Below are 8,670 nucleotides of genomic sequence, written 5' to 3'. Positions count from 1 at the left end.
TGCCCATAGGTAGATTTACTCGCGTTTCTTTATCAAAATTATTCTTGTTCTAATAATCTTAGCTGTAAGTCTTTTGCAGAAATTTAAACACAGAGGTTTGAATGATGCTGTTTTATCAGAACCGTTGATTTGTCAGGTACTTGAACTGAATTGTTGCTTGGCTTCTCATCTCACAAAGAATTAACTTGTTGAAAAGCCTGCTAGCTGCTAAAGCCTGGTAAAGGCTTCCTTGCATACCGAGAAAGCATGCTAGATATGTAAGGAACCAGATATATTATAGAAATATTGTTCACATTTTCACTTTTTGGTTCAGTCAAGAGAAAGGTGTTAATGGTAGGTATGCCACACCAGAGACTTGCTGAACTTCTCACATCACAATGCTGCAAACTTTTATACATGTAAATCCTATGCTGGGACATTTTAAAGTATTTTATTTTCAAAGCTTGTGGTTTTGGTTTTATTACAACTGCTTCTGCACAGACACTACAGGAAAAATACATGCATTGTGTTTTCTAAATAAACTATAATAAATTCATATTTTTACACCTTTTAGAAACTAAAGCAAGTTATTAAATTCAAGTTAAGCCTTTGCACCTTGTGTTAAAGCAAACCCGTTCTCACTCCCAAAGCGTAACATTTTACGCTAGGTGACAAATCGTCAACATATTACGTTTTCGGCTACCCACCACGTTCCTAAATGACGACCTCGGAAAAAGAGGAAATATGAGAACCGTCTGGACTGAACCTACACATGTTCGCTCTTTTTCTTCAAATCGCTTAGAAACACGCTATTTAACATCATTAAAGTCCTGGTTAAGGTCAGGAATAAGGTTATGGTCAGGGCTAGGGATAAGGTTAGGTTTAGGGCTGGAATACAGGGCTGGAACGTCTATTACCGCGGGAGCGTCATTGCACTGGATTCCAGCCATAACCCGCCGCGTACCATAAGAACGCCGAAGGTCTCCTTTCGCGTTCCTCAGGAACGCCGCGGGACGTGACAAAACGTCGACATGTTACGCCTCGGGAGTGAGAACGCTCTGGTCAAAACAGTATAGTATAGTCATAACACATGAAGACAAGATATATTTTTTTAGCAAATAGCTTAAAAATTCATGCATCTGTAAGTAAGAAACTTTTGCAGCTTTTAATCTGTTGTTGTTGAACAGATTATCAGTGCAGAGAAAGCCAGTTCTGTAGCCATGTCTTTGATATATCTGGGTTTTCTAACCCCCACCCCTGATGCCCTGAAACCTGCTGCTTCTCTCCCAATGAGCATTGATTCAGCTAAATAATTTATCTCTCTCTCCATCTCTGGCTCTCACTTATACACACCCATACACACAAATGCAGACACACACATTTATAAACTTCAAAAAATATATATATAAAAAAGAAAATTAATATATTATATATATATATATATATATATATATATATATATATATATATAAATTCTATAAAGGTATGCTGCTTTTACTTAGTACAGATGAGGCCATCTGGCAAGCTCCCTGCAGATAAGCTCTTAAAGGTACAATGCATTAAGACTTTTAAAGAGCTGTGCCTGATGCATACTACTATCTACAATCTTATTCCAAAAACTGTGTGACACTGTAATCTATTTCCTTGGCTTCTCAGTCTCATCCTATTATACTGGAGACAATAGTGCAAATTGAGGGCTTTTACAGTGTTCGTAAAGAACATGGCTAATAATCACATTTTAGTCTTCATCTGGCACCATTATCTTTCTTTGGGTTTCTGTGAACTGAGAGCTGACAAAAATCGTTCCATTTTGTGCTGCTTGAATTTCAAACTAGGACTTGAAACCTATAGTGCAGAGTCCTGTCTTTGATATTTGATCCATTAGCCAATATCACTACATGTCGAATGTGGTACCAGCATATGGTGCAACACATGACAGGACAACATTCGAGAGCACACTTGCTCTCTTTCTCTCTCTCTTGCTTCGGTAGTTCAGTAAAGTGTGATGTATAATAAAATGCATCACTCAAGGCAGCAGCACTCACAACTCCATATCTTAAACAATGTATTGGGTGCAAGGTGTAGCAAATGTGAATGCAGAAAGAATTGTATATAAAGCAGTCTTTAAAAAAAAGTTTCACTTTTTTTCTACTGAAGTAGAAGACTCCTCACTGAGTGCTTTTATTTTGTCCAAGTTCAGCTTAGAGTACCTGCACATATGCTGTAACTTTGTCAGTGCAGATGAACAAAAGTTCATTCAACATATTTTTTTTTTATTTAGTTTTTTAAAATATGATCCTAATAAGAACTAAGCAATAATTGGACAGAGAGAGAAAATCTGTTGCAACTAAATAAATTATGCTTAGCAGATGTACCAATTCGAGGCATCTTCAGCTGCATCTGTGTTTTTAATTGGCATTTAATGAGCTCATTCACAGTTGTCTGAATGTTAACTGTCTAGTAGAATGATTATTTAAGCGTGGATCTTGCTCATCTTGAGGTAGCTGATGAATGCAACTGCCAACAGTACATATATTTTAAAGAAAACTTAGAAAGAAGAAAAGAAAGAAAGTGTACTTTATTGGTCCCCGTGGGGAAAATCCCTCTTTGCATTTAACCCATTCACTCAGTGAAGCAGTGGGCAGCCATTGGGCACCCGGGGAGCAGTGTGTAGGGACGGTACCTTGCTCAGGGGTACCTCAGGGTAGCTGTTCAGGGGAATCGAACCCCCGACCTTCCGATCATGGGGCCACCACTCTACCTACTGAGCTATCCCTGCCCTTAACTGCAACCAGAAAAAAGTTTCTCTTGCTGTAATGAAGAATTTATGGAAATTATTAATAATACATCCTTACTTCTGCCAAAACAATATCCATTATACAATCATTTAACTTCTTATGATCATATTTAGGAACTTGCAGTGTAACAAGAGAGAGGTTTTCAGCCTCATTCCAGTTTCCGAGGTTCAGTGTATGTACTTAGAAGGCCACGCCAACCACATCCTACTGAATGCACATCCATGATGCTTCTGAATGTGGCTGAAACTGGCCATTGCTTTTTATGGTGGTTTTATTTATTTGATTAAAAGGTCATTTTAATAGAAGCTATATAAATTAAAAGGCATTACAATTTGGAAAAGAAAGAGGTGATAGAAGACCTGAACCATTTGCCCAGTATTCATTATATAAATTGTGTTTATCTTAAAGACTTCATTGTACAGTATCAACCTAATACAGCATTTCACTCTCAGACCGCTCATTTGTTGTTCCAAGGGTATTTAAAAGTAGGATGTGAGGCAAAACAGACAGACACCCTCTCTACTTTTAAGATTAGGCCCCCTCGAACACCCAGCAGAACTAGTCCAGGACCCGGGGTTTAAGCAAACGGCCGGAACAGCTGAACCGGGGGGGTGGGGATCTGACTGAGGGAAACCCAGCCCGGGAGCAAGGCTGGCACTGGTGGTCAGAAAAAGCTGCAGACAACTCGGGCTCCCTTGGTTGTGGGGCGCTCCTAGGGGAAAAAGTAGAATCCATCAGCCCGGTGGTAGGTGGGCGGCCGCGGCGAGGGGCCTGAGCAGGGACTACGTGATCATCTTGCAGAACATGTGCAGGCTTAAGTCCCAATCCAGTCCAAAATGAAATGTTTTTTTCCTGGTTTAAGAACCCTGTATGGCCCGTCATATGGTGGACGCAGTGAAGTCCTATGGGCATCGTGCCTGACGAAAACAAAATGAGCAGAGTCCAACGACCTCGGAACAAAAGTGTCAGGCAGGCAGTGGTGAACAAGGCCAGGAACAGAAAATGAGTCCCTTGGGGGGCGAAAAGGCAGCACAGAGGTATCGAAACACGGGGGGGGGGCTGGCCGAGGACTAGTTCAGCCGGGGACCAGTTCAGCCGGGGAAACCCCGAGGTCTTCTTTAACCACGCTACGCAATCCCAGCAAAACCCACGGAAGACGGTCGACCAAGTTATCACCTGTTAAGGAAGCCCGGAGCACGGCCTTGAGTGACCGGTGAAACCGGTGAAACCGCTCGCACATCCTGTTAGCTTGCTGTGATGGTATGCTGTGGTGGGGTGGACCTTGACCCCCAGGCCGTCAGCCATGGCAGACCAAAGCTCAGAAACAAACTGGTGGGCCCTGTCCGAGGTAATGTCAGCAGGCGAACCGAAACGCGAAACCCACGTTGACAAAAATGCTCTGGCCACCGTCACCGCTGTTGTGGACGCCAGGGGTACTGCCTCCGGCCACCTGATCATGCGGTCTACCACAGTCAAAAGGTGCGTGAAACCCTGTGACTGTGGCAATGGACCAACCAGGTCCACATGAACGGCCGTGGCGGCCAGTGGAAACGTCGCAAAGCAGGCGTGGACTGCCGTCCCAATGGGGGTGTCCTCCATTGGACCGCCGTCCCAGTGGGGGTGTCCTCCAGCATGAGGCCCGTTTTCATTGACTGAAGGGCAAGGATGTCCGGGTCAGCACGTTGCTCAGCGGCCATGGCAGCGTAGTCGACGCCAACATACGCTGCAGAAACCAACACCCGTGATAGACAGTCAGCAACGTCTATCACGTGATTGGACTTACCATCCACATGCTGAATGTCTGTGGTAAACTCCGAAATGGCCACCAACTGGCGCTGCTGGCATGCGCTCCATGGGTCAGAGACCTTGGACATGGCAAAGGTTTATGGTCAACATATGCAGTGAAGTTGCGACCCTCGAGGAAAAAACGAAAATGTTGTGTCATGAGGTGTAGGGCCAGCAACTCCCTGTCGAAAACAGTGTACTGGCATTTGGCATCCCGGAGCGTATGACTGAAAAAGGCGAGCGGTTACCAGACACTTGAAACCCGCTGTTCCAACACGGCACCCACTGCCACGTCAAATGCGTCGGTGCGCCTACGGAAACGGGTGGGCCAGCAGGGCGGCGCCAGCCAGCGCAGACTAGGCTGTGGAAAACGCCTGGATGCGTTCCGGCAGCCAGTCAACAGGATCTTTGGCTGTTTTACTTTTTAAGGCAGCATAGAGTGGCTGTAGCAAGTGGGCAGCTCTTTGGGGTCCTTAAGGACTAGTAAGGCGCTATACAAATACAGGCCATTTACCACAGGCCAAAAAGAGCGATAAGATAAGGGTGAGGTGAATCCGTGGTGAGCTGAGCGGTGTGGAACTCTGTGGCTGACCTGAGATCCAGCGGTTCCTGATGGAGTGTGATGGCAGGGGGACAGGCAGGTGAGGCACATGGTGATTTCCAAAATGGTGGTTTGGTATCCTGAGACCAAGAGAGGAACATAAGCCAGAGGTTTGAGACAAGGTGAGTCTGGAACTGTAGCACAAGAAAGTAATGTTAGCAAGATAAATCACAAAGAGAGCCTGCTACCAATATGGGTTGATGACGAACTGGTGGTGAATAAACATATTTGAGGCGTAAATCACTCTGGTGATTTTCCTCCCAGGTGTGAGGAACTGGAGGAGGTGGTTGCCCTGCCCACGGACGGATACCAGATAAACTCAGGAGCCTGATGGAAAATTCCAGCCACACACCCCGGACCATGACACTAGGCTGCTGGGGGAATCCCAGAATGCACTCAGTGTTTCTTCTTCAGTTACCTTTTTCACCCACAATGTGTTTATTCACTACTTTGCATTCAATTCTTAGTTACTAATAATCTCTGGCTCTCTTCCACAGCGTGTTTTTTGTCTTGTCTTGCTGCATAATGCTGTGGTGGCCGTTTTGGTTCAGGGTGCTTCTCACTCTGTACAAGTCACTGATCCTGGATCCAGCAAAACAGACCCAGGCCATCACACTTCCTCCTCCATGTCTGACAGTTGATGCCACACATCGTGGAACCATCCTTTCGCCTACTTGATGGCGTACAAATAATCTGCGTGATGAACCGAAGATTTCAATTTTGATTCATCAGTCCATAATACCTTCTTCCAGTCTTCAGTAGTGGTGGTGTTTCATGGCTCAGGCAAGCCTCTTTGTCTTATTATGACGTCTTAGCAATAGCTTCCTTGCTGCAACTCATCCTGTCAAACCTGCAGCTCGAAGCCTTCCCTTCACACTTGAAATGGAGACTTTCTTACTGAGACGACTATTAAGCTGTGCTTGAAGCTGTTGTCCTGTGAGCCACCTATAACACAAGCTGTTAACTCTCAGAAACTTGTCCTCTACTCCTTCCAGTCAGAGTTTGCCCCCTTTTGTGAGTAGCACCACTTTCCTAGGCTTGATCAACCTCAACCTTGGTCAACCACTCCAGAACAGCTGTAAATTGTCAATCCATTTTGTGTTCCCTGAAAAAAAGTCTTATTTGTATGATTCTGAAATGTACATTATTTTTCAGTTTTGGGTAACCTTGCCTTTTTTTATCCTCTGGCAGTTCAGCACTTACCTTTGTACCATTTCAAGCTATTCATTGGAGTCAAACGACTTAAATTGCAATAAATAACGGGGAAAATTGGGGGGTTCTCTAACTTTTGACCAGTAGTGTATAAACGAAGCCCTAATGATAGCTATCAGCAAAACTCCACATTGTTTTATTCTGTATTTTACTGCAGAACATATCAAAAGCTAAACATCTTCCATTAATAAAATAAATTTAGAGAATTGTGCAACCTTGGAAGCAGGATGTGTTCTCTAAGTGCTTTTTAAAAATAAGTGCTTTTAAAATATTAATATGAACAACTAAATTTCACGTCATTTACTTAGTTTGTCTGTATTTCAAGATAGTCACAATGTTTCATCTTTAAAAAATGTTCAATGAACTTAAAATTACAGGGGGTAGTTCCATAATTAATCAGATTTGGCCAAATAACACCTAACAATCTACCTTTCCTGTCTTATTGTTTTATGGTGAAAACTTTGCAATGACAGTTTTATTTTTCAGCTTGCCAAGGTTTCAAGGTTGTACCCTTGGGTCCAGTGTGACTGAACAGAGTTGTGTTGAAAAAAAGGGGGTGGGGGGACAAACAAAGCGATATAGGGTAAAGTAGGAGAGGGAGAATGAAGCTGCAGAAGGAGACTGCGGCCAAAGTAATGAGCGTTAGAAAAGCAGAGTGAAGATGAAAAGACTGTTTTCCATGTTTTATTCATATAGTTTGTTTTTAGCCTGTCGGCTCACATTAAGTCCTGTGCACACACACATACACATCTGTATTTATAAGAGCTTGCTTAATATAAAAAAAAATGTGCCGCTGAATGGCACTTTACAGGACAAATTGTTTGAATCTTGGTTGGAAGCCACATATAACTGATTATTGAAGTACTTTCTATTTTTCCACTTTATTCTAATGAAACTGAACAGTCATTTTATGCTATGAAATGGATTAAATTGACATATAAAGTGGAAAATTGAGTAAGTGGTACTGATGACTCCGTCTTCCTTGATGTCAGTGTTGTCATTATCTTCACTGGCACAAACATCAAATTCTGTTTAAGTGCACAAAAAAAAACTTTACAGTGACAAGGATCTTTTGAATTGAAGGAGGAAAACAGAATTTGTAGGGGAAAAAACTGCCTTGTGATTACTTTCTTATGTACAGATAATTTATTTTTTAATTACAGCACTCTATCATATTCACTGTATAACACAAGAGTATTATCAATAATTTTTTGATGCACAGATTTAAAACACCTACGTATCAAAGAGAAAAATGCATTCTTTTGTGGAAACACTAATAGGTTCAAATTAGTATCACCAGCAGGTGAATAAGACTAAAACCAAAACACCACGAGTTGGCAAACTTGTTTTATTTTTTCATTGTTACTTTATGCTCTTTTATATCTTCTCTGCTTCCCTCAAGGCTGCCCTTCCCTGAATATATTCCCCCCAGATGTTTCTTCCAGTTAAAAAGCAAGTTATTCCTTTTCACAGTCACAAAGTTATTGGTATGAAGTATTAAAAACAGATAAAAAGATTTTTAAAAAAATAAAATAAAAAATCAGATAAGTGCTGTTTTAAATTGGTGCTATATACATAAAACTGAAATGCATTTGTCTGAACTCCAGATGAAGCAAAATGCAATGTTATTATGTCAAAATATAAAAAATGTGATACATTTTGTTCACCTTGAGTCAAATCATCAGTGTTAGTGGCATTCAATAGCGGCATTCTCATCATTTATATTTATATTTGTGTTTATTATTAAGCAGGCTAAAACAAAAGCCTTTACTCTCATTTTTACACCCTACTTTGTGTCTTACAGTATCTTCAGTGTTGGGCAAGCTACTTTGAAAAAGTAATTAATTATAGTTACTAGTTACCTCTTCAAAAAAGTAACTGAGTTACAATATTCTAAAAGTAATTAATTACTTGAAAAGTAACTATTGCGTTACTTTAAAAAAACAAAAACAAAAAACGTTTAACCCTCTGGGGTCCAGGGTATAATTGGCCATTTTTAACTACTTTTGATTTTCCCTCTACATTTAACCTTTAAAAACGATTTACTTTGCCTTGTTTGGTATCATCCTTTTCAGCACAACCTTACGTGTCTGAATTTACAGTTGTGTTTTCATTTTGACATACTGTATTAACACAATTGATCTAAAATCAGACAAAAAACATAAAATCAGAGTAGAAAAAGTTATATTTTTTACTGAAACAACCACAAACATGTTTAATGAATCATATTTCACAACTTTAAATGCAAATATAAATTGTCAATTTTAAAATCCTATGCACAAGTTTTGCAAACAA

The 8,670-nt window shown here is 41.2% G+C and overlaps 1 pseudogene; it reads right to left on the bottom strand.

Moving 5' to 3' along the window:
• Positions 1-3,591: 3,591 nt before the first annotated feature.
• Positions 3,592-5,814, bottom strand: LOC121815037 (annotated as a pseudogene).
• Positions 5,815-8,670: the final 2,856 nt, after the last annotated feature.

This window comes from Haplochromis burtoni, unplaced genomic scaffold (assembly GCF_018398535.1).
Source record: "Haplochromis burtoni strain Fernald_Lab_line unplaced genomic scaffold, NCSU_Asbu1 Contig_121, whole genome shotgun sequence".
Classification (NCBI taxonomy): Eukaryota; Metazoa; Chordata; class Actinopteri; order Cichliformes; family Cichlidae; genus Haplochromis; species Haplochromis burtoni.
Note: the sequence above shows the minus strand (reverse complement) of the source record. Positions and strands in the feature narration are given on the sequence as shown.